Source organism: Filicampus tigris, chromosome 3 (assembly GCF_054856515.1).
Source record: "Filicampus tigris isolate MCC_2025a chromosome 3, RoL_Ftig_1.0, whole genome shotgun sequence".
NCBI lineage: Eukaryota > Metazoa > Chordata > Actinopteri > Syngnathiformes > Syngnathidae > Filicampus > Filicampus tigris.
Window position 1 is genome coordinate 7,802,289 of NC_141219.1, and position 22,087 is coordinate 7,824,375.

General features: G+C 40.6%; 1 protein-coding gene across 1 annotated transcript in view; it reads right to left on the reverse strand.

Annotated features, from left to right (window-relative positions):
* ankrd11 (ankyrin repeat domain 11) overlaps positions 1–21,518 on the reverse strand; it is a 90,634-nt gene extending 69,116 nt beyond the window's left edge. Inside the window, exon 1 of the mRNA XM_086025360.1 lies at positions 21,095–21,518. The gene's annotated coding sequence lies outside the window, so the exon portion shown is untranslated. The remainder of the gene's footprint in view (positions 1–21,094) is intronic.
* Positions 21,519–22,087: the final 569 nt, after the last annotated feature.

A 22,087-nucleotide genomic window follows, 5' to 3' on the forward strand; every position in this document is an offset into this window, starting at 1 on the left:
AAATAGTGTTGCATTCTTATTCTGACTTCGATACTAAACCTGCATTATACAATACAATAGAATACAATACAACTTTATTTATACAGCGCATTTCACAACAGCTACAGCTGTAACAGAGCACGTTATACACAACAACAAAATCGCAATAATATAACAAGTGAAAGCTATGAATTAACACAAAATACTATATACAATAGACACCGGAAAACAGAAGAAAACTGAGGCTCACGTCAAATCAAAAGCCAAAGAATAGAAATGTGTCTTCAAACGGGTTTTAAAAAATGGACAGAGAGGAGGCTTGCCTAACGTTTAATGGAAGGCCATTCCAAAGAAAAAGACCAGCAACAGAAAAGGCCAGATTTCCTCTGAGGCACCGCTTAGTCCTCGGCACCTTGAGCAGTCAGGCTAACCTACACTTGAAAAGTTAGAGTCAAGCCAGCTGTCATGATTGCAGTCTAGTATTGCAGTCTAGAGGTTTACAGGCACCGAGGGGTTGTTGAACCCGATGGATGTACTTTCATTCCAATATGATACTTAATGTCTAATGTTACAAATTGGGCTGTAAAAAGAGTTGACCAAGTCCAATAAGTCAATCACGAAAATAATTTGAACACAACATTTTGGGAATTTAGTTGGAATTTAAAACAATTCTAAAATTGCACAGTATAAGCAGAGTTGAGCAGCTAAGAGGGCCGACGCCTCTAAGTGTTGTTCTGACTAACACCAACTCGACTTAAGGCACAGTTGCAGTGATGCAATGTCATATCACTGCGTGATGATTTGCGCAAATGCGCATGACTGCAGCGCAGTGTGAGCAAGGACCAGCAAGAGAGAGAGGCGCAATGCGCTTCTGCACTTTAAGGAATAATTGGCCACTTTAGGTGGCCTAAATTGACCAATTTGATGAATATTAAAGTTATCAACCATATTTTGCTGTAATTTTGATCATTTCTGTCCTCTTAACTGTAAGTTCAACTAAAAGCTAACCCCCCCAAAAATAAATCGATCGCACATTTACAGTTTTATGATTCACCACAACCACAAGGAGTATATAAAGGAAAAATATCCCTCAAACGTGGCTATGCTGAAGGTTTGCAGTCAACAGAAAGTTCAGAAATGGTTATTGCATTGACGTTGTTATGAACCCAAACAACAAATAGGATGTAGGGCTGCCATCATTAGTCGACTAATCACGGCGACGTCGATGATCAAAATCGTCGACAATTTTCATTGTCGACACGTCGTTTATTTATATATTTATTTATTTGGCACATTATTTTTCTCTTGGGACTGCCACGTCTTGCTCTTCTCCCGCTGGCTGTTTTCCTATCTGCAACGCACATGCGTAGTGGTGGTAATCCGGGTGATGTAAATAGAAGCATTGTGGTTAAAGTAGTGTAAGCCTTACACTGTAAGGGCTAATTCGTGTTGGCAACAGAGTCCCGAAAGTTACGGCGCATTTCACCAAATATACTCAACGCAATGCAAACCTGCCTTTCATGGCAGCACGATGGGGATGCCGGATTTTTTAAAAAAGGAAGCAAGTTATGGCTTATGCCTGATTTCATATCTGACATAGGCACAGTTGTGTCTAGAAGCTAGCTGCAGTTAGCATACACACATTAAAGTGTGTGTTTGATGTAACAATGTAACACAATGTTCTATTTGGTACGCTAACACGTCGTAGCATCTTCTATGGATTAAGCGGCCATTATTCAGTAAACTCGCGTTGATTAACAACCAAAACTCCGTGTGTTTATGCCCGTGGCGGACATCGCAGCAGGAAGCAAACGGAGTGAAGCGTTCATGAACTAACTGGGGAATATCAACACTCAACACAAAAACGACATATGTGCCACTCATCGGCATCACATAACAATAAAACCCATAATTAAGTTTGTTGTAATATACTACATTATAGTGCAAAAAGAAGGTCTTTGTTTTTTTGTTACAGGTGCATACCACATTTTGATTGTGTAGATCAATTTACTCCTTTTAAATTATGCATATTAGCGAAGAAAAACAAAACCTTTTAGATTAACACAAAATGAAAAACCAATACAAGTGTTTATTTTAGTTTTCTTTAGCACAGATCATTTTCTCAATTTACTCCTCTGATTTCACGACCTTCCGTTAAAAAAAAAAAGTACCCAAGAAGAGTGAAATATGTATACAAGTACTTTTTGTATTCAGAGAGAATTTCACTGTATTAGTGCAACTCTGCATAGTGTATAGTTTTGGTTCAATTTTAAAACGCACTCAAGAATTACAGCTAACAATTTTAAGGCCAGAGTATCGCCCATAATTTAAGTCGCTCCCATATTTATAAACATGTCAGGAATGATGGCTTGAGTTGCTAAATTTAATACAAGTTGAAGGTAGTATCGTGTTGTCTTTAGTTTGTACAGAAAGAATTTAAGCTGCAAGCGAATGAGGCCTATTATAAGAGCAGCAGCTTGCTGCTGCGATTTGTCGCAATTTATACATTATCCGATTAGTCGACTAATCGCGACTACCGTTAGTGATTAGTCGACTAGCAAAATAATCGTTTGTGGCAGCCCTATTTGGAAGCACTAGTGGCTTCACATAACAGCCCAGGTTTGGCCTGCAGTACTGTATGTCCGAGCATCAGGTATCAGAGCTTATTGTAATATCTCCACTAATTAGATTTAGTCATCTGCTCTTCTATGCGCAAACAATGGAGAGGAAAACTGACACCGGAGGGTGTGGGGCAGACCGCTGAAGGTGGGGGGGGGGGGGGGGGGGGGGGAGATGGGCAGGGGCAGGGAAAGATTACAGAAAAAAGACATGCACACCACACATCTCTTCTACAAAAACATCTACATTATTGATGAGATCTAACTCCAGCAGACAGGGACCAGTGAACAACGATCCCTCTAATGCTCTCAAACAAATGCAACCACCTCCCCATAAAAAAAAAATGCAAAATTAGGAATAGAAGATGTGAATGGCATTCAACAAAAAACAATGAATTATTTGGATCCGGTAATTGCCGATTTGTTCTGCATCTTGAAGGGAGATGGGGACCAAACGTAAAATAATTTTGGGGAAATGCGAGGGTCATCCTGATTGGGCTACATGTGGTTGTGTTGTATTTTATTGTCATAACCAGGCAGAGGAAGCAGTCAAAAATAACAATAATGATGATGAAAATGGGCATCTGTCAATTGGACAATAAACCAGAAAACTAAAATGACAATATTTAATGAAGGCAGAGATGTCAATCAAGGCGTAAGAGAAGGAAGGTATGTGCCTGCAATGAGAAAATGGCAGCAATGCTCGTGACACAGTTAAGTGATTTTTTTTTTTTTTTTTGTTCAGCACTGCCTTGCCACAGTTACTTCAATGCAAACGCGTGCGTTCACATGCACACACCCGCGCGTGCACCCGCCCCCCCCACACACACACGCACCCAAAATGAACACACAGCCCTTGATAAAAAATGTTCTGCTGTTGTCAAGGTAACAGGCTCATAGGACTGATGGGGAGAAAAATATCTCATTCAAAAAAAATAGAAAGATATCTTCAAACTGGAGCTATCAACCTTTAAAATGTATGCCGTGCGTCATCTTCAGTCTACAAAAGCACGGTATATTTTGTGTTGCTCGACACAAATAAGTTATTTGGGGGCTTTGTATGTTCGACAATGGCCCGCTCCTCAAAATTGGTTGCAAAATAAACCAATGAATTAAATCCTCAACGGCGCTCATCACCAATTGGCGGCCTGCGGCCCCTTACGGTCCGCACAAATATGAATTATGTACCATGCAAAGCCAGTGAAATAATTACCTTTATGCACTCCAAAATAACTGTAAAACTTCAGAAAATCTGCCTGTTTATGACCTTTTCTCACAGTGCACACTTGTATTTTGTCATGTGAAGATGATGTCATTACATCCTTCAGATAATCCACAGGCGTCCGAATATGTTGGTTTGAGGTCACTTCATCACAGAAATGCCACAGACATGAATTCGGAAAGAAGCACAAGGTGGACCTGGACAATTGGCAACTCAAATCTAACTGGAAACATCAGTTTTTCTTTATTTTAGCTAATTGCAACAATGCTAAACCAACATGCCTGGCATGCAAGCGGTTGATGGCTGTAGGCAAAGTAGAAAATATACAGCGACACTTTTAACACTACACACCAGCAGCTTTAATGCTTACAGTCAGGTCTATAAATATCAGGACATCTCATCCTTTTGGCTCTGAACACTACAATACTTCATTTGAAATGAAACAAGAAGTTACATACCAAACATACCTCAAGGCACCACTGTATACATATATATTCATAATATAAAGGCAAGTGTGTTAATAAATGGATGAGTTAATGCAGCTTTGTAGCTGGGGGGCTCTGTTTGTGTAACAGTAGCATTTGTTTGAACCTTTATAATTACTGTAACATCAATGCTCAATTCCTTTAGCCCGTCTAAGCCCTTTCACTTTATTTGCTAGCATTAAGCTAGCAAACGTTGGTTTGATGAAATTATGTAGTTTGGTTGAAACTTAAGCGCTTAAATATCATGTACAATGTTTAGTTGTTCTTTTATAAGTGTCAGATTCATACGGTAACCCCAAACTGTGACTTGTAGCGTATTGTGGATTAGACTTTTGTCTTCACCAGCTGCTTCAGGTGATATCCATGCACTCTTGCGGCAGGTCTACTGTGCGGCGCCCCGGAGGCTGAATAAAGTACTACCATCCTCTATTCTGTTACAAAGACGTCAATATCGTAATTGTCTTCAAACCATATCATATCACGTTCGACTGGTTCCACTGGTCGCGCACGTCGTCTATATATCACTGCCGTTGCTTACTTTAATCAGCGATCCCGGAGATCGACGGCGTCCGCCATTAGCCTACCTACAGCTCGAAAAAATTCCACTACATCCTCCGAGTCTCGCGACGTCACGTGTATATTCTGATGCATTAAATTGGCTAAGAGACGAAGAATTGGATTAAAAAAGGACAAGTGACGTATCCGCTCTCCCGGTTTGAAAGGTAGAAAGACGCAACAGCGCTCCCGGCTCTAGATGTAGAAACGCGGTTATGCGCTCCCGGGCTTAATGGGTTAATACTGCCTCGAAAAGCATAACGAGTCAGCCTCAGCCGACGGCCGCAAAGTATGACGAAATGCTGAAAATCAGTGTGCATTGACGGCAGAGAATCGCCGAATCAGCGGGCAGGACCCGGTCACGTGACTCTGTCCGCACTGCGTTCAAGCGGTTTCAAATATGAAGGAGTGTCTAGCCGGGATTCATAGCGAGGCGCGGGTCCACGTTGTCCATAATCTGTAAATGGTTTGGGGTTGACTAGACTGACGTCGGTGGGAATAACATTGTTAGATGTGTCAAAACGGTCACCGTGAAGAGCAATTCTGTTCCACCACGAGCCATATGGATTACGGGGAAAATTTGGCGACTGCGCAAGCACGCTAAGCAGAAACTTAAACACACACACTCAGAAAACAAGAAAATATATAAAATGCTACAACTACACAAAAGTACTCACTTTTTATACTTTCATAAAGGCTTAATTAATACAAGATATAGAAGTCATTGCATAATATCCATGTTTTATAATTGAGTTCAGAAATTTTTCATCAAACATACCAGATCAGTCATTTAGTTTGTTGTCCGGCTGGCACCACAACCCTGCATACTACTGCAAAGGTGTCATGACACTTTAGTCCTTCAGTTTCCCAGATATGTCAGGTAGAAAAACTAAAATAATCCCAGACTGATTTATAGAGCAACAAGCAGCACAAGACTTTCTCAGACCAGCTGTCGCTCCCTCCCTCTCTCTCTTTCACTCTCACACACTAACAAAGATCATTTCTGAACCACATCCAAAAATCGACCACGGCACAGAGCTCAAATAGAGTGAAGGAATACAATTATGTCAGATGGTCCTCTATGAAAAAGAACAGCATGTTATCAGATGATGAACTGATAAATACCTTGCAGCAGTGCGCACCAGATGTGATATCAGCCACCAGCTGTTTTGAATAAAGTACAGTATATACATTATACATTAGGCCTGCACGATGTGTCTTTTGAACATTGCGATTGCGATGTGCGCATGCGCGATAGTAACATCGTAGGACGTGCGATGTTTTAACTTTTTTTCTTTCTTAGAACACGCAAACTTGTTTTGCTTCAAAAAAGCAGCAAGCTACTTTGTGCACTTACACGGCCTGTCTCGCTCACCCCCTCCTTCCTGACAATCAGTCACCGGCCCCTCCCCCTCCACTCTGCTGTCTGCTCTTATCAGGCGACATGGAGGAGGCGGCAGAAGCGGCAGTGGATTTAGTCCCCAAAAGAAAGTCAACATCCAAAATATGAAAGTATTTTGGCTATAAAAAGGAAGATTCAGAACAACAAAACATCCTTTGCCAACAGTGCCTCACTGTTGTTGCTGCAATCGCCGTCACAAGCCCCTGTATAAGCAGTTCAAACTAAGAAGTGGGGCCCGAGGTGAAACTTCATCTACTCGAAAAACAATTACAGATGCCTTCGCCAGCATAACTCCTTATGAAAATAAGTCCAAACAGCACCGACAAATCACGGATGCAATTTATTTTACAGACCGTTTTAGTTATTGTTATATTTTTCTGAACACCTCAGGGGACTAATGCACCTGCACTTTAAGTTTTAATATTTTTGTTCTAATTTGTTTACAACTTTGCTGCAGTTTCAAAAAATGTTTATTGTCTTAATGTTATATTTTTGTAAACAACTCAGGCACTAGTACACCTGCTTTTTAATTTTTTAATATTTTATAGTTTAGTTTAAAAGTGTTTATAACTCTGCTGCTGCTTTAGAGATTTATCATTTTCTTCTATTTTTTTTAATGACTCAAGGGTCTAGTGCACCTGCTCCTTTTATTTTTTTGTTTAAAATATGTTTAATATTTTGCTGCTGTTTACATTGAAATGTGAAATACAATGTTAAATAATCTATTATGTTACAGAGACATGACCGCTGTGATCCCTTTTATATATACAGCAATCATCATTCACAGATGAACCCCTTTAGGCTGGATTAAACGATATTATATGAATACAATGATGTCATGGTGAGTTAACCAAATTATTCCCAAACAAATCTAATCAAGTCATCTGGTGAAAATTCTATTTTTAACATCGCAATATATTTTGCAAACCCCCCAAAAATCGCAGTCTTTTTTTTTTTTAAAAAGGTGCAGCCCTAATATACATTAAACTATATGTAACACATCTACCTCCATGTCATGCAGTTGCGTGTGCTAAATGTGAGAAATTTTTCAAGATTTTGTTCTATGCAGGCCCACTAGTTGAAACAAGGCATTCTGATAAATATTGTGTTTGCTGAAAAAGAGTGAATCCACCCCTGGGGGTGGGCATTTTGTCACTTCTGTCAACTGAAAATGACATCACAGTGTCTCAGGGCTAAGGTAACGACCAATCACAGCTCACCTGCTTTCTGAAGCTGCGCCATGATATGATATATCTATATACTGATATATATATATGTATGTATGACAGCATTGTATGTTATGTTCAAAACAGAGAAGCTGCCACAGTGCTGAAATCATTTAAGATTTGTGTTTACACTGAAGAGGAAACAAGGCAGTTGGGTACAACGCCCTTAGCTTCCTGCAAGCAGACCTTCCTGAAGACCCACGACCACTGGATGGACATGGAAAACTATGGAGAATCTCGACAAGTTCATATTTTACTTGCTTGATTTTAACTTGAATTCGATGCCGAGGGTCGGATATGGCTAACTGGCGCTAGCATGTCAAAGGCAGGGAACTCCTTTACTTGTACACCACATCTTCCCCCGGATGGGTTTAATTGGGTTACCATGCATAATATAATTTCATTATGCGAGTTGTACTGAGCCGAGTGGTCATTTATTTGAACAAAGTCACGCCGCTCGAGGCGAGTATGGCGTAGTCGGGCGAGCTGCTTCTTCGTTGCTTTAAATGTTTCTTCTGCATTGGTTTAAGTGGCTTCATCTTTGTTGGTTAAACTTCTTCGTGTTTGGAGGCGGCTGCGCGCTGCCTACATCACGCACAATGCCGCATTTGGGTTTCTTTTTTTTTCTTTTTTCTATCAAACGTTTTATCGAAGACATCTCCTATTGATATCAATCACGTGTCGATCAGGATAAATATTAATATTGATTTATCGTCCAGCCCTAGCATGACTTATGGAAATGTTTGCGTGCATGCATGTGTGTGTGCACTTAACAGTAGTGTGAACCATGTGTGTAACCGGCCATTACCACACCTGCACTAACCAAAATAGTCAGGCACAGAAAGGCTGCAAAGGTTGGCAGAACAAAGGATACAGCATTCATTCCATTCTTTGCTCTACACAAGGGCAGGCAACATTTTCTTGGACCCAGGCGGACATTACCGACATGCTCCGAGGAGTATCTGCCAATTTAAAAAACGGATAAACGGCAGCAGGCATTACAAGCGGCGGCGCCCGAAAAGTGCATTTCCCCACTCATTCATCACTGTGATATGTAGACTTGCGACTTTATTCATGTTTGGGTGTATCCTGGCGTCACACTAATAAGCCGTCGTAGTTTGTGCAACATGCCTCGGGAATACAGGCTAGTTTTGAATGATGCGGACTACAAGCGTGTAAACTGAAAGTTAACCGATCATCCAGGATGTCACGTTTGACTTGCTCGCTAAAGTACTCAGAGCGTGTGTGCGTGAGTGCATTTATATTTGTTGGTTCAACTCGGCAACTTTTTTTCTGAGTGTGTGTGTTTAAGCTTTTGTTTAGCGAGCTTGCGGGGTCGCCACGTTTTCCTCGTAATCCATATGGCTGGTGGTGCAACAGAATTGATCTTCACGGTGACCGTTTTGGCACATCTAACAATGTTATTCCCACCGACGTCAGTCTTGTCAACTCATTTACAGACTGCGGGCGACGTGGACTCGCGCCTTGCTATGAATCCCCGCTCGACACTCCATATTTTACACAGCTCGGCTGCAATGCGGACAGAGTCACGTGACCGGGTCCTGCCCGCTGATTCTGCGAATGATTATCACTTCCCCCTCCTCTGCCGTCAATGCACCCTGATTTTCAGCATTTCCTCATACTTTGCGGCCGTCGCCTGACTCGCTTTTCGAGGCAGTATTAATACTCGATAATGTAAAATCGTGAAAGCAAGATTGACGATGATATCGATGACGATATATATCGCCCACCCCTAGGTCTAGACCTCTAGAAAGTGCATTTATCCTCGAAAGAAAAATGACACACTAGCCTTATTTGTAAAGAATGCACCTCAAGTCTTTCCAATAACAGATCCATTACAACAAATCAGGATCAAAAGCTGGAGAATCCAGTCAACAGCCGCTTCATAAACTGAATTGGTTGGTCATCAGAAACTCCATGAGGAATGAAAACCACAGAAAGCAGCATGAGTAAGTGCTGTTAAAACGGGACAGTGTCATGAACCACAGGGTCTTTATAGCCACCAGCCAGGCTGTAAAGACTGAAAAGAGCTGACGTCTGCAAATGCACGCAGTGGTCAAAAAGGGTGCTTAGATCCTTTGTTATGGTTAGGTATACTGTCCCACAACAGGCTAGGGAAAAACAAAAGATAGGTGGCTAGACATGTTAGGAACTCTAAGCACCAACTGACGGACCTCCTCCCTTTAGTATGTCTTTGCATTTCATTCGCATCCAACAAGCGCAGACGCACACCTCCTCAAATCCTCTCCTTCCCCCTTCCTGTTGTTGCATTTCAATGTAAATGGCGAGATGAATGGCTGCAGCTGGCCCATCAAAAGGCCAGCCCCAATAAAGGGCCTTGATGATTGAGATTCACCCAGGCCATAACAACTCTACCCTCCCCCACCCGGCACTGCAACATCCTCACATCATAGCTTACTGCCGGGGCTGTTTTCCCAGGACTTTTTTTTTTAAATGACTAAATTGGGGAAAACATATTTGGGCTGCTCAATAATGAAACAATGTTGAGGATGGCATATGTTATGTTTTGAAAACACTTCATGAATTTGAAAAACGACATTAGAGTTATCAGACTCCAGTGAAAAACAAATCTTCAAAAGCAGAGGATGTGCATTCAGTGGCACAGGTCTGTGTTTGTGTGTGCTGCTCAAGATAATAAGCTTGATAACATAGCAATGTGTATATCTACTGCGACTAGCATAGACACTCCCACCATACAGTCTTGACCTAAATATGGAGTATTCAGTACGCTTTCTGATAAGACAGAAAGGACAAGAAGTTAGTGTGTATGTACATGGTATTGAATTCTTGCCAATCATGCATACTGTAGTGTTTAAAAAATATCTCTTTCTGTTGCTGATGTTAGGGATTCTTAGGATAACATACTGTGTTTTATATTGCAGAGAGAAAAGCAAAAAATTGAAAGTTAGATATGATCTTGGTGAACAATTAAACTGAGTCACACTGCATCAAAAAAATATCTGAAGAAATCTTTGCTAGATTGATTAGTCATGTGGAGAAGTGTGGGATAAAACTACTGCTAAAATTACCACTCACACTTGTGTGCATACAGTACATTTTACAATACAGTGAGAAGAGGGAATTTTCCACAGAATCAATACGTCTGTCTATAATATGGTGTTTCAGTTAAATTCACATATGAGGGCTTGGTAGGTGTTTGTTTCGTTTTTGAATAGGAAAAAAGTTGGAAACAAGGCAAGGAACAGATTGAGAGAAATGTTGCTCTGTAAGCGACTTGGAAGAAAATGGAAGCATGAAAATTCCCACTAAAAATAGACAGCAGCATACACATTTTCACATTGTTTTGCAAATTACCAATGGAAGAAATCATGTCATACAACCGACTACAGCCAAAGCAAAGCTTTTCACAGAAAGTAAACAACATACATTTCACTTCACGTTGAATAAAATACAAATAGTAAACTGATGCCATTGCATATTGTAGCGCTTTGACTATAATACTGACCTGTAAAAGTACTGCTTGCGGGCAAAGTACAGGCAGGTTCCAACATTAAGCCTTTTTGGGCGGTGGCCTGACCAGTCATCATGAGCCAAGTTGTGGTGGCCCTGCCAGAACCGGCACTGGCCCTTATTTAAAACAATACTTAACAAAATTCAAAATTATATAGGTCAGCCTACCACTGGATGAAGTAGAGGCACAGGTAGCCTTGAAAAAAATATAAATAAATTCCTGGGATTGAAGGGCTGTACTGTGAAAACACAAATAAATTCGTCAATGGCAGTGAATGAGTTAAAAAAGTATAGCTGCTTAATTTTAATCACTGCTTAAAATTTTTAAAAAGTTATTTCCTAATTATAAAACCTACCAGCACTATGAATGAAGACCGCAATTGACTCTAATGTGTTTTTTTTCAACATAGTACAACGCTCCTCAGGCTTTTAGGTGCCACAGACCGGTTTTATGTTTTGATGGACAGGCATTGAAACACAAAAGAATAAATTATCAAAAGTTCAACTCACCATTACACTAATTGTAGTTGTTTTAACTGGTGGGAGTCCTGTGCACGTTTCTTTTCGACAAACCGTCCGGGCCCATCTTTTGTTTCATGGCATAGCATGTTGTGAGATGTGACGCGGTAGGAAGGCTCCCAAAAATTAAGCATTCCTCTATTTCACTTGTGCTTTTATTGATTTTGAGCATAGATTTGCGACAGGTCTTATTTTTGGTCAAATATTTCAACACGTATGTAGCATCCATAAAGCTGTATACACTGACGTCAGTGTCGTAAAGCGACACAAGTGTCGTTTTCAGTGTCGTAAAGCAACACGAGTGTCGTGATGTTAGTGTGTGTTGTATCAAACAACTTCTATGATGAATTAAGATCTTGTTAACACACAGTTGTGCATTACTACATGTTATATTTCAGCAAAAAACAAAAAAAAGATGGGAGATTCACTTTCACCACTAATTCCCTCGTTCCTCACCGGCAGTCCAAGAAGTATCGCTGATATGACGATGAATCTATTAAGACTGGTGGTGATGGCCGAAGAGAGAGAGGCTAACCGCTAATTCTCATCCACCACCGTTTTATTTTTGTACGGTCCGACCCTTGCAAATGTATGAATCTTGTGTCACTTTGTCGGCCGGACATTTAATTAATCGACAGAGCATTATATTCTGCCGATGGCAGCAGACGGGCGAGTTCAAAGTCTGAAGATTGGCTCATTGGATGACAAGATGCCATAAACACGTGATTGGAGATTAGCTTCAAGCCTTAGACGTCAATACGGCATAGTAAAACAACGAGCCCGTTCTACCCCCAATTTACAGAAGTAGTATCTCATTAAAACAATACATTTAATGCTTTGTATAAATACAGTAATATGGAACATTATTGAGGTTGGCATTTTGGCGTGGCCATCGAAAACCATTCCAGCTTGTCTCATAGCCCCTTTGAAAAACGTATTTCCGACACCTACTGTAGAGCAGGGGTCATCAACATGGTCCCCACTGACACTAGTTAGCCCCAAGGAACACATGAGTAGGCCGCAGGCCTGTTCTACAAACTGCTCACCAGTGATGGAACATTGTGATTGTCCAGGACTTTTGGTTAAAAAATAATCACCAAACAACAACCTCTGGTTCTCATTTGTGAACCACACCCAAATTGTTATGTGTACACCTGTACATACATACATTCATGCATGCATGAATGCATACTGACAAACAGGGCTCTAGAGTGCAACCAATTTGGTCACATGTGTGTCTCCTAATTTCTCAATGGTGTGAGCAAAAAAACCTTGAAATTTTGTCGTGAAATGAAATGATAGATCCTCAACACGTCTACTACAGGTGATGTCGTTTCATAAACCCCTATCACAAATGAGCCGTTTGCATGGTTGAATTATCGCTACAAATGTTCACTTCATGCTTTATGTTTCAAGTGGGATCAAATTAAGTGCAAATGATTATACTATTCTCAAGTGGCCTTCTATGAGCCCTGATTGAAATCCTATTAAACATGTGTAGAAGCAGCTGAAACATGTCTGAAGAAAGCACCATTTAAACCTGAGACAACTGGAGCAGTTGGCGCATGATGAGTGGGCTAAAATACCTGCTGAAAAGTGCCAAAGTCTCACTAAGACTTTGCATATCGTTTGATCGCGTGAGCCAAAACTAAGTCGCCAGGTTTGAGAGAATTCTCTAAATCAGGCCCCAGCGCTCTGAAATGCCCTACCAATGGAAATCAGAGCCGCGACCTCAGACGATATGTTTAAATCTCGACTTAAGCCTTTTTTTCCTTTAATATATATATACTTTTTACTTAAAGTATATGTAGGCCTGTTTTACTCCTGGTTCTTCTCTCTGCTGCCCCCTCCTCCGCAGCTTGGGAGAGGGGGCAAGGTGGCGATTACTAAATCTGATGGCGCTGCTATATGTTGCTATACATTCGGCACCGACCAACTGGGACAAGATCTAAGGTGGGACACTTTCTCGGAGGCTTTGCAAAAGCAGCTACCTGGAAAAAAGGTGGAAAATCTTGACTCTGTAAAAAGGACTTCTAACATGACTAAATAGCTCTGCTAGCATCCCAACAATCAGCAACACGAAAATGCTATATTGGTGCTGTAAAGCAGAGTGGCAATGCAATATAATGGAAGAGTTCAAATATGTTAAGTAGAAACACTTCCTCCCTGGGTCAGATATTTGGTTCAGGTTTGGAAGAGAGCTGCCAAGATGAGTTGACTAGTTATGATTACATCTACGACCAAATCCGTCAACGGCTAATTTTATAGTCAAGTAAAAGCATTATTATTTTTGCAGTTTTGTTTCTCACAAAACTGTCTCATCTCCCGCTGCTCTTGCTTGGCTGTCTGTGATGCACTTGTGCAGTAATGGTAATCAGGGTCATCAGTGATGTTAAACAGCACTGTGGCAGCATCATGGCTAACCGATGTTAGCGACAGAGTCCAACGGTTAGGGCACATCTCACCAAAGATATGTAATGCGAACCTGCCTTTCATGGCTGCATGGCAGCGAAAGAAAAGAAAACCAAGGTGTGTCTGCTGCCTGCTTCCATTTCTGCCATGGGGAGAGTCACGTGTGGAAGCTTGCCTTAGTTATAGCACACAAAGGTTTCCATGTCTCATGTAACGTTATAATGCGATGACATGTTTGGTACACTAACACACTGTAGCGTCTGATTTGGATTACGGAGGCATTTGTCAGCAAACACCTACTTATTAACAATGAAAACACAGCTACTTTATAGCCGTAGTGACGTCGAAACATGAACAGCACACACGCTCGCTTGCTCTCTGATTCCGACACTCGCGAACAGAATGATGCGTTCAGGATTTAGAAAACAGGAGCAGTCAAAGTAACAAAATTCGATATGTTTGCCTCAACCCTCAACGGCAATACACAAAACATAAAACACATGCAGTACTAACAGTTTTACAATATACTATGTTACAGTGCAAAACAAAAGTTCCTCTTATCAACGCTGCTACCTTTAGTGAAGATTGCATCATCAAAACCTCTTTTTGGGGAAAAAAAAGCTATCCCCATCTACATACTGAAACATGACTGTGAGTGGAATAGATAACATTCAATGAGTTCACCCAGAATATGTTATTTCAATACAAACACCTTTGCAAACACGAAGCAACAAGCTAACCTGGGCAGTTGATACTATCTATCACAAATTGACTACAAAATAAGATGAGGACAACTAACCTTATAACATGAAAGAAAGATCCCTTTCCAAGTTGAGACAGATGAGAATCACAAAAATGCCCTGCCAAGTCTGCAAAGCATTCTGGAGAAGCAGCAACATGCCAGAGACACAAACCTTTCCCTTTGATGTGAAATCATCTTGGCTGTGAGAAAATATGTACCGTTGCAGTGAAGGAACAACACACAAACACAACCCAAGAAGGGTTCAGAACATTGTCCGCCATCGGTACATCCTAAAGCCCAATATGAGACTCTGCGGTCCCCAGAGAAGCCACAGGATTGTGGCCCGCCATTTTGCTCCAATTCCCTTCAAGTATACAGGACAGGGAAGCCGAATAGGCTGAATTCCAAATGGCTTCAAGATGCCTTTTGAGGGTCCGCTGAAATTGAGTTAATAATAATAAGGTTTGAAGAAAACGCTGAAAAGTAACAGGGAGAAGCATGGTGCTAGAGCTGCTAGTTCGCAGACAGAGCTACAGTATGAAAGAGGAGTAGCTATACTTGTTTACCAAAAAGGACCACACGCTCAGCACAAGGGGGGAGGGGAAAGCCTGCAGCAGGAAAGCAGCCAGAGTTGTTGCACAAGTTGTAGCTACATGCCTCAGCTCTTAAACTAACACAACTGTCAAAAATGCTTTCCTTGGCAAGATGTAAAAAGGAAGTGCATCATTGTATAGAATATGTGATGAGAATGTCCCAACACCAAGTTTTCCACAGTGCGGAAATGAACAAGAAGGCATTTGGCGGGGTTCTTTTCAGGTTATTAAACATTAGAAACATCACTCTTTGGGCCAGAGTGCTAACAAATATTGAAATATTCATCCATAAAGACATGAATCATGAGGAACAATATTCCAAGCCCACAATACACTGTGAATGTTTGCATTTCAGTTGTTAGGCAAGTCCCCGATCCTACGTTTGATGTTTCTCACAGTGTTATCCCCCCCTTTTTTGTTTTTTACTAAGAGAATGTAATGGACTCATTAGTTTTCATTAGTGGTAACCACAACTAAGAGATGAAGCCTGATTTGAAGACACTAAAAATTTATCTCACAAAAAAGAATTTTGCATACAACAACTACAAAGCAGTGATTACAATGTTCTTTAGATCCTGTTCAAACACATTTTTGCTATTTTGTGCCGAAGTATCTTTATACATTTGAACTTGTGAAATGTGAAGGAACTTTTACTGCCTTTTATTTGGGGGAATTTCTAAAGCTAGGAGCTAACGGTGGCAGACATTCGCCTATCTTGATTTGGTCATATTTTCGTTTGTGCCAAGACACTAGTTATCGTCAACAACAGCGGAACAAGCGATACAAGATTTGTCAGCTTTCTTTCATACTACGTTTCACATTGTGAGGAGACGTACAATATCAAAAAGATTATTGACTGAATTGTCCGCAGGGTAGAAAGAGCACAAAATAATTTCCACGTTATCTGGTTAAGTCACAGGCCTACCTTAAGACATTTATTTGTCACATGCACAGTAAAAGAACAATAGTAGTATTCAGCAATGAAATTATTACATTGCTATTAGTAATGTGGCGATATTGTGATATCGGGATATTAAAATTGCCACAATAATGTTGTCATTATGTCACGATATTAATTCAATCCAAAAGACATATTTATAAATCTGTCACAGTCCAGCATTCAATCCCAGGAACTTATTTATATTTTTTTTCTATTTTTTCAAACATTAGGGTAAAAGAGAGTCTGAAAATGTCTGGTACTGAATGAGTTAAAAGCAGCATCTCTCTGTCTAAAAAAACATTAGTCTTCTTCCACGATGTCCCACCCGTGTGAACGTTCCTACGGGAGGCTGATTTGACAGCCTGTTCTGCCAAAACATCCTACCCATGCGAAACTTCCTAGTGGAGGCTAATTTGTTAGCCGAAATAATGCAGTGCGCTTTCAGCTTGTTTTGTTTAGATGAATACAGGTAGAACTTTAAAAATCCCATAAGAAAATACTTATATAGAGGCGCAAGCAGGTAGGACGTCCTGAAAATTGAATTGAGTGTGGTATACATACACTGCGTGATGAATATGGTCAACAGATCAACATTATGCTCAAAAGCTAATACAAGAAAAAAACACAATGCTTAAAAGCCATGACGGAAAACACACGCCAAAAGTATTTTTGAGGCAATGAAAAAGTCAAATAAGACTCAATAAAAAGGAAAACGGTAAGGACTCACTGCTTTTAACAGAACGTACGACAAGTAGGACAAAAAGTTCCAAAATCCCACGAAAACACACTCGCCGCACTCGGCATTGGTAGGACGTCTCGACGGGTAGGAAGGAATTTCAGAACATCGGTTCAGCCGAACACAGCATTGAAAACTACAAAGAACATGACACTTTGTGCCGCTGAGCCAATAGGAACACATGACGATGAAAGGACTGGCCAAGACTATTTCTTTGTCACTGCTGGTATTATGTACAAAAACACAATTTTGTGCTTAAGCCCCCCCAATATTATGATCTTTTTGCCCCAATATCTTAAGTTTATATCCAGTATTGTGAAATATTTTATTCTTGCCAACCTCCCACAATATCGGGATAATTATCGTATCGTAAGGCTAATATCGTGATCATACCGTGTCGTAATGTTTGGATATTGTTACATCTCTAATTGCTGGTCTCCCTCCACATGCACTGTACTTAATAGACAAAAATAAAGAGCTACGTTAAAAGTTAATCACTGATACAAAACGGGGGTTGGGCAATATACAGAAGTACAATTGAAAAACAAATGACCATTTGGGAAAAAAAAAAAGTGTATTCTAATTTGGCAAGAGTAATAGTCTAGTTAGTGCAAAAAGAAAATATGTATCGGTGCAAAGATGTTGGAATTCAACCATTTAAGTGTTGCGGGTTGCAGGAGATATTATTGCACAGTGTAAACTTTGAATTGAGCAGGATAACAAAAGAAAATATTGCGCAGTGTGGTTGACAGTTTGTGATGTCATTTGTTCAGGAGTGTGATGGCGTGTGGGTAGAAGCTGTTTTTAGTTGTGTTTGTCTCGCTGTGATGCTCCTGTAGCATATGCCAGATGAGAGAAGTGTGTGCGGTGTTGTGGATGTGTGTCGTCTCGGATAATATCTTGTGCCCTCTTTGTGGCACGGCTGTCATGTGTAGTGTGAAGGCTACTCTACAGATGTAATGTGCACTTTTAATGACACACTGGAGAGCCTTCCTGTCCTGTCCTGTCCTGTCCTGTCCTGTCCTCTCCTACAGTTCCGTATATCCGGGCATTGCTGGTAATACCCATGATGCAACGCGCCTTAGTCGGTGAAAACAACCCACCGTACTGTATTCCTTTTGCCTGTGACTAGCATATAAAGCTCGCAGAAAATCATGCCTAGAAGTTGTCGTCCAACCATAACATGATCGAAACTAAATTATCATTCCATATTACTGTCGTAGTACTGGGCGTAGGGTTTCAAGCGACACGTTTTAGAGCAACTCGAACATCTTTACTTGCTTCTTTTCATTTCTCACAAGTTACCACAAAGCAACATAGACACTTCCTGTTAGGCCTTTTCACAATAAAACTGGTTGTACTTAAAACAGGACACACCACAATTACTGTGTGGACCGTGAATGCCGGAGAAAGTGGGTAAAAGGAGTGAAGAGAGGGACTGGACGGTTCGGAATGGAAGCCAACCAATACCGCAGTGCTCTTTGGTGAGCAATTAAGACTTAAGTGGTAAGACTCGTTCTCAAGTGTGATAAAAATGGCACTTTTGCCTCTGCGGGCAGATTGTTATAGTAATCCAACGGCATTTCATCACATTTTGAAATCAAAACAAATCAAATGACAATTACCCAATGACCAATGCTTTTCAATGAGCGAAGAGTTTGTTTTTTCATTGACTTGATCACCATCTTGATTTGTGACATCATTTTGACGTAAACTTGGAATTGTCCATACCAGACTCTGGTGGAATTGTTAAGGATGCTCTCCACTGTGCTTCTGGAGAAGTTTCTGAGCAAATGTTTGTTCTGCAATTTCCGTCGTCCTTAAGATTTGTCACAACTGGCAAAGAGGTATGATTGTCGTATTTATGAGTTTGTTGCGTGATGGCCGGTGACGACTCACTGGTCTTTGTTTATTCCTCGTATATTTAGACAAGAACAATCACTGATGGTGTATTGGTACATTTGCCTCAAAAAATGACAGGTTAAACTCTTGAACTTTTCCTAATTGTAACCACAAGCTCATTTTTAAGATTAAGTTTATTCGTCTTTATTATTAAGCCCCTACTTATCCTTACCCTGACCTTTTATTTTAGTGGGGCGCAAAAATATTTTTGTGTTTAACTAGCTACGTGGGCTGCCACAAACGCTTATTTTGCTAGTCGACTAATCACTAACAGCAGTCGCGATTAGTCGACTAATCGGGTAGTATATAAATCGCGGCAAACCGCAGCAGCAAGCTGCTGCTCTTATAATAATCCTCATTCGCTTACATCTTAAATTCTTTATGTACAAACTAATCATGAAGACGATAGTACATTCAACTTGTATTAAACTTTGCAACTTAAGCCATCGTTCCTGACATGTTTATAAATAAGGGAGCGACTTAAGTTGATGGCGATACTCTGGCCTTGAAATTTTTAGCTGTAATTCTTTAGGGCATTTTAAAATTGAACCAAAACTATACACTATGCAGAGTTGCACTAATGCAGTGAAATGATCTATGAATACAAAAAGAAGTACTTGTATACATATTTCACTCGTGATTAGTCGACTAATCATGGCAGCCCTACTAGCTACATCGAAATTGTTCAAGTCCATAACTGTTCAATTCTTCAATCAACACATGCCACAAAACGGCTTGTTTATAACTCCTGACTGGCTGCAAGAATCTTTACACATAGTAACAAAAAAAAATACAAATAAATATAACAAAATGGTACAAAGCTATATTTGAGCCCATGACGCGATGGAATAAAGCATCACCATCGGAATGACCACTCTCTCCACTATGCCACAAGCTGGCACAATTACACCGGCGCAGAATCTGTACCTGAGGTTCTATAACGTGAGGTTGGCGAGCTCCCGGTCGCGGCAAAATAACCACTGCGTACATTTTACGATAGAAATTGGCCGATCAAGATTGGTGGCCGATCAATCGGAGGACCACTAGAAATAACTCAATTATCAAATTAAAAATCTGCACACAAACAAACAAGTTAATGTTTACGTTAATATTTCAAACGTTGAAAAAAAATAAATTCAGAAATTTGAAGATGTACGAGATGTTTAAATAAGTCAACACAAACTGCAAATGTAGCAAGTATGTGAAGATATGCTAGAAGAAGAATTCAGGAACACACCCAAAGAGAATCCATCTGGTTCTTAAGTTATAACATGGCTATAGAAGCTCAGATACACAAACTTCAGCAGAAAGCGGGGATTATTCAGCTGAGGGGACTGCGATATGAGTCAGCATAGTCAACATGAACCCAATAAGCTCCACAGACCACTGGGTATCTTGGTGGAAAATACCAGCAGCAGCACTGCAGTGTTTTCCTCGCCATTGGTCCTGCACCAAAGACGAGAGCTTGCTTGACTGCTCAGCCACAAGCCCACCATGTTGTGCCTCTCCTTCTTCACATGATAATCAACACGCAAAACACAGCCCCTCCACTTCAATCACTTTTGCAAATACAACTGAAATCTACCCAGAGCACACCACATGTCGTATTATTATTTACACTATCAAATTCATTATGTATTCGAGGAGAACTGACACGTTCCATTAATGGCTAGCTCTACGTGTTTAGTTACTAGATTGAGCAATGTCGAATAGAACAGCTAAAAGTGTGTGTGTCTGTGCCACCTTCACTATAAAATGAAAACAGCAAAGAGATAGTGAAGGGGTCCTAGTTAGGCCTAATAACAAATGACACCCACAACACGCTCCACGTTTATGTGCAATTATTGTGCTACCTTGAAAGAATACTGCAGATGACTGCTGCATGGGATGTTTCCATTTGAGTCAATTTTGTGAGCATGCAACAAAAAACGTAAGCACAAAGGAGGTAATCACATCGGGACAACCATTTATGCAAAAAAATGAAGAAAAGCCTCTTCTACTTAACAGCTAGAATACGGTAAATTCAACAATTCAAACCTATCACCACCAGAAACTGAAATTATCAGATTCTATCGATTGCTTACAATTGGATACATTATTACTATTTGTGCTCGACACATGACTAAACGGCGATACTAGATGCAAGTCACATCAGAGCCGATTACCACACAATACAGCAAAAGCCAGTTTGTTGTTGATACCGCGCTGACCGTGTGAACCAAGGAAGAAGGGAAAAAAAGTCCCACTTACCTAGTTTGCGATTTCCTTAAAGTGTGAACGGAACCTTTATGTAATGCCACGGTGTGTTCAGCCAATGCTAGATGTTCCCATTTGTTGCGTTCGTTTTAGCGCAAACTGTCCGGGAGACATCCGCATAGACTTGCAAGTATCATGGCAGCAGCTAAAAGCAGCCCACCAGAAACGAGGCTAGCGCTAGCTTGTTCAAACCATACACACCAACAAGAAGACGACAGGGGAAAAGACGACTCCAATATCCACAAAAAACACCGCAGCAACGCAGCAAATTCTTCTTTGCCTTCGAGTGCAAATCTTTATCGGTCCACTTGTGTAACGGCAGATTTGATTGGGTGAGGGAAACCCATCAAAATAGTACGGAATGTTTCGTTAAAGTCATCAGCGAAAACATTCGAGCGTTTTTCAAGCAGCCTTCGACTTCGAGGTGCAGGACGGAAACGCTTGGGGGAATGAAAGCCGCCTGGTGATTGGTCGAAAACGTCACCGCGCACAATGAAACTGCCTCCATTTTGGATCTGGAACGGATCCTTTCCCTCTTCCGAATGTACAATAGATGCCCCAACATGGCCGACCGAGCTTGGAGTTTCAGACCCAGAGCCCGGTTACTGTTACAACCCAAGGACCAATCAAAACAAATAGAGTACAGACATTGGGTGCGTTCGATGTCGACTATCTTGAAATCGTGTTTACTTCTTAAATGGTTCATTCATGCATTATGCTACCAGTGGCGTTATTTAAAGGAAAGGTGAAATCCTACTGTTTTTAAATCAACGTAAAAAATAAAATAAATAAGACACACATAAATGTAGGCGAATTGTCATTCATACCATGTATTTTTAGCTAGGACGTGCATTGTTTTATACACAATTGTTTTTCTAGTATCCATGATTTTTAAATATGAGGACATAATGAAATATAATTAGGAATACCACATTAATGTGTTAACGAACCCTCCTGGTGCAAAGAGGGCTGACCTTCAGTTAAATT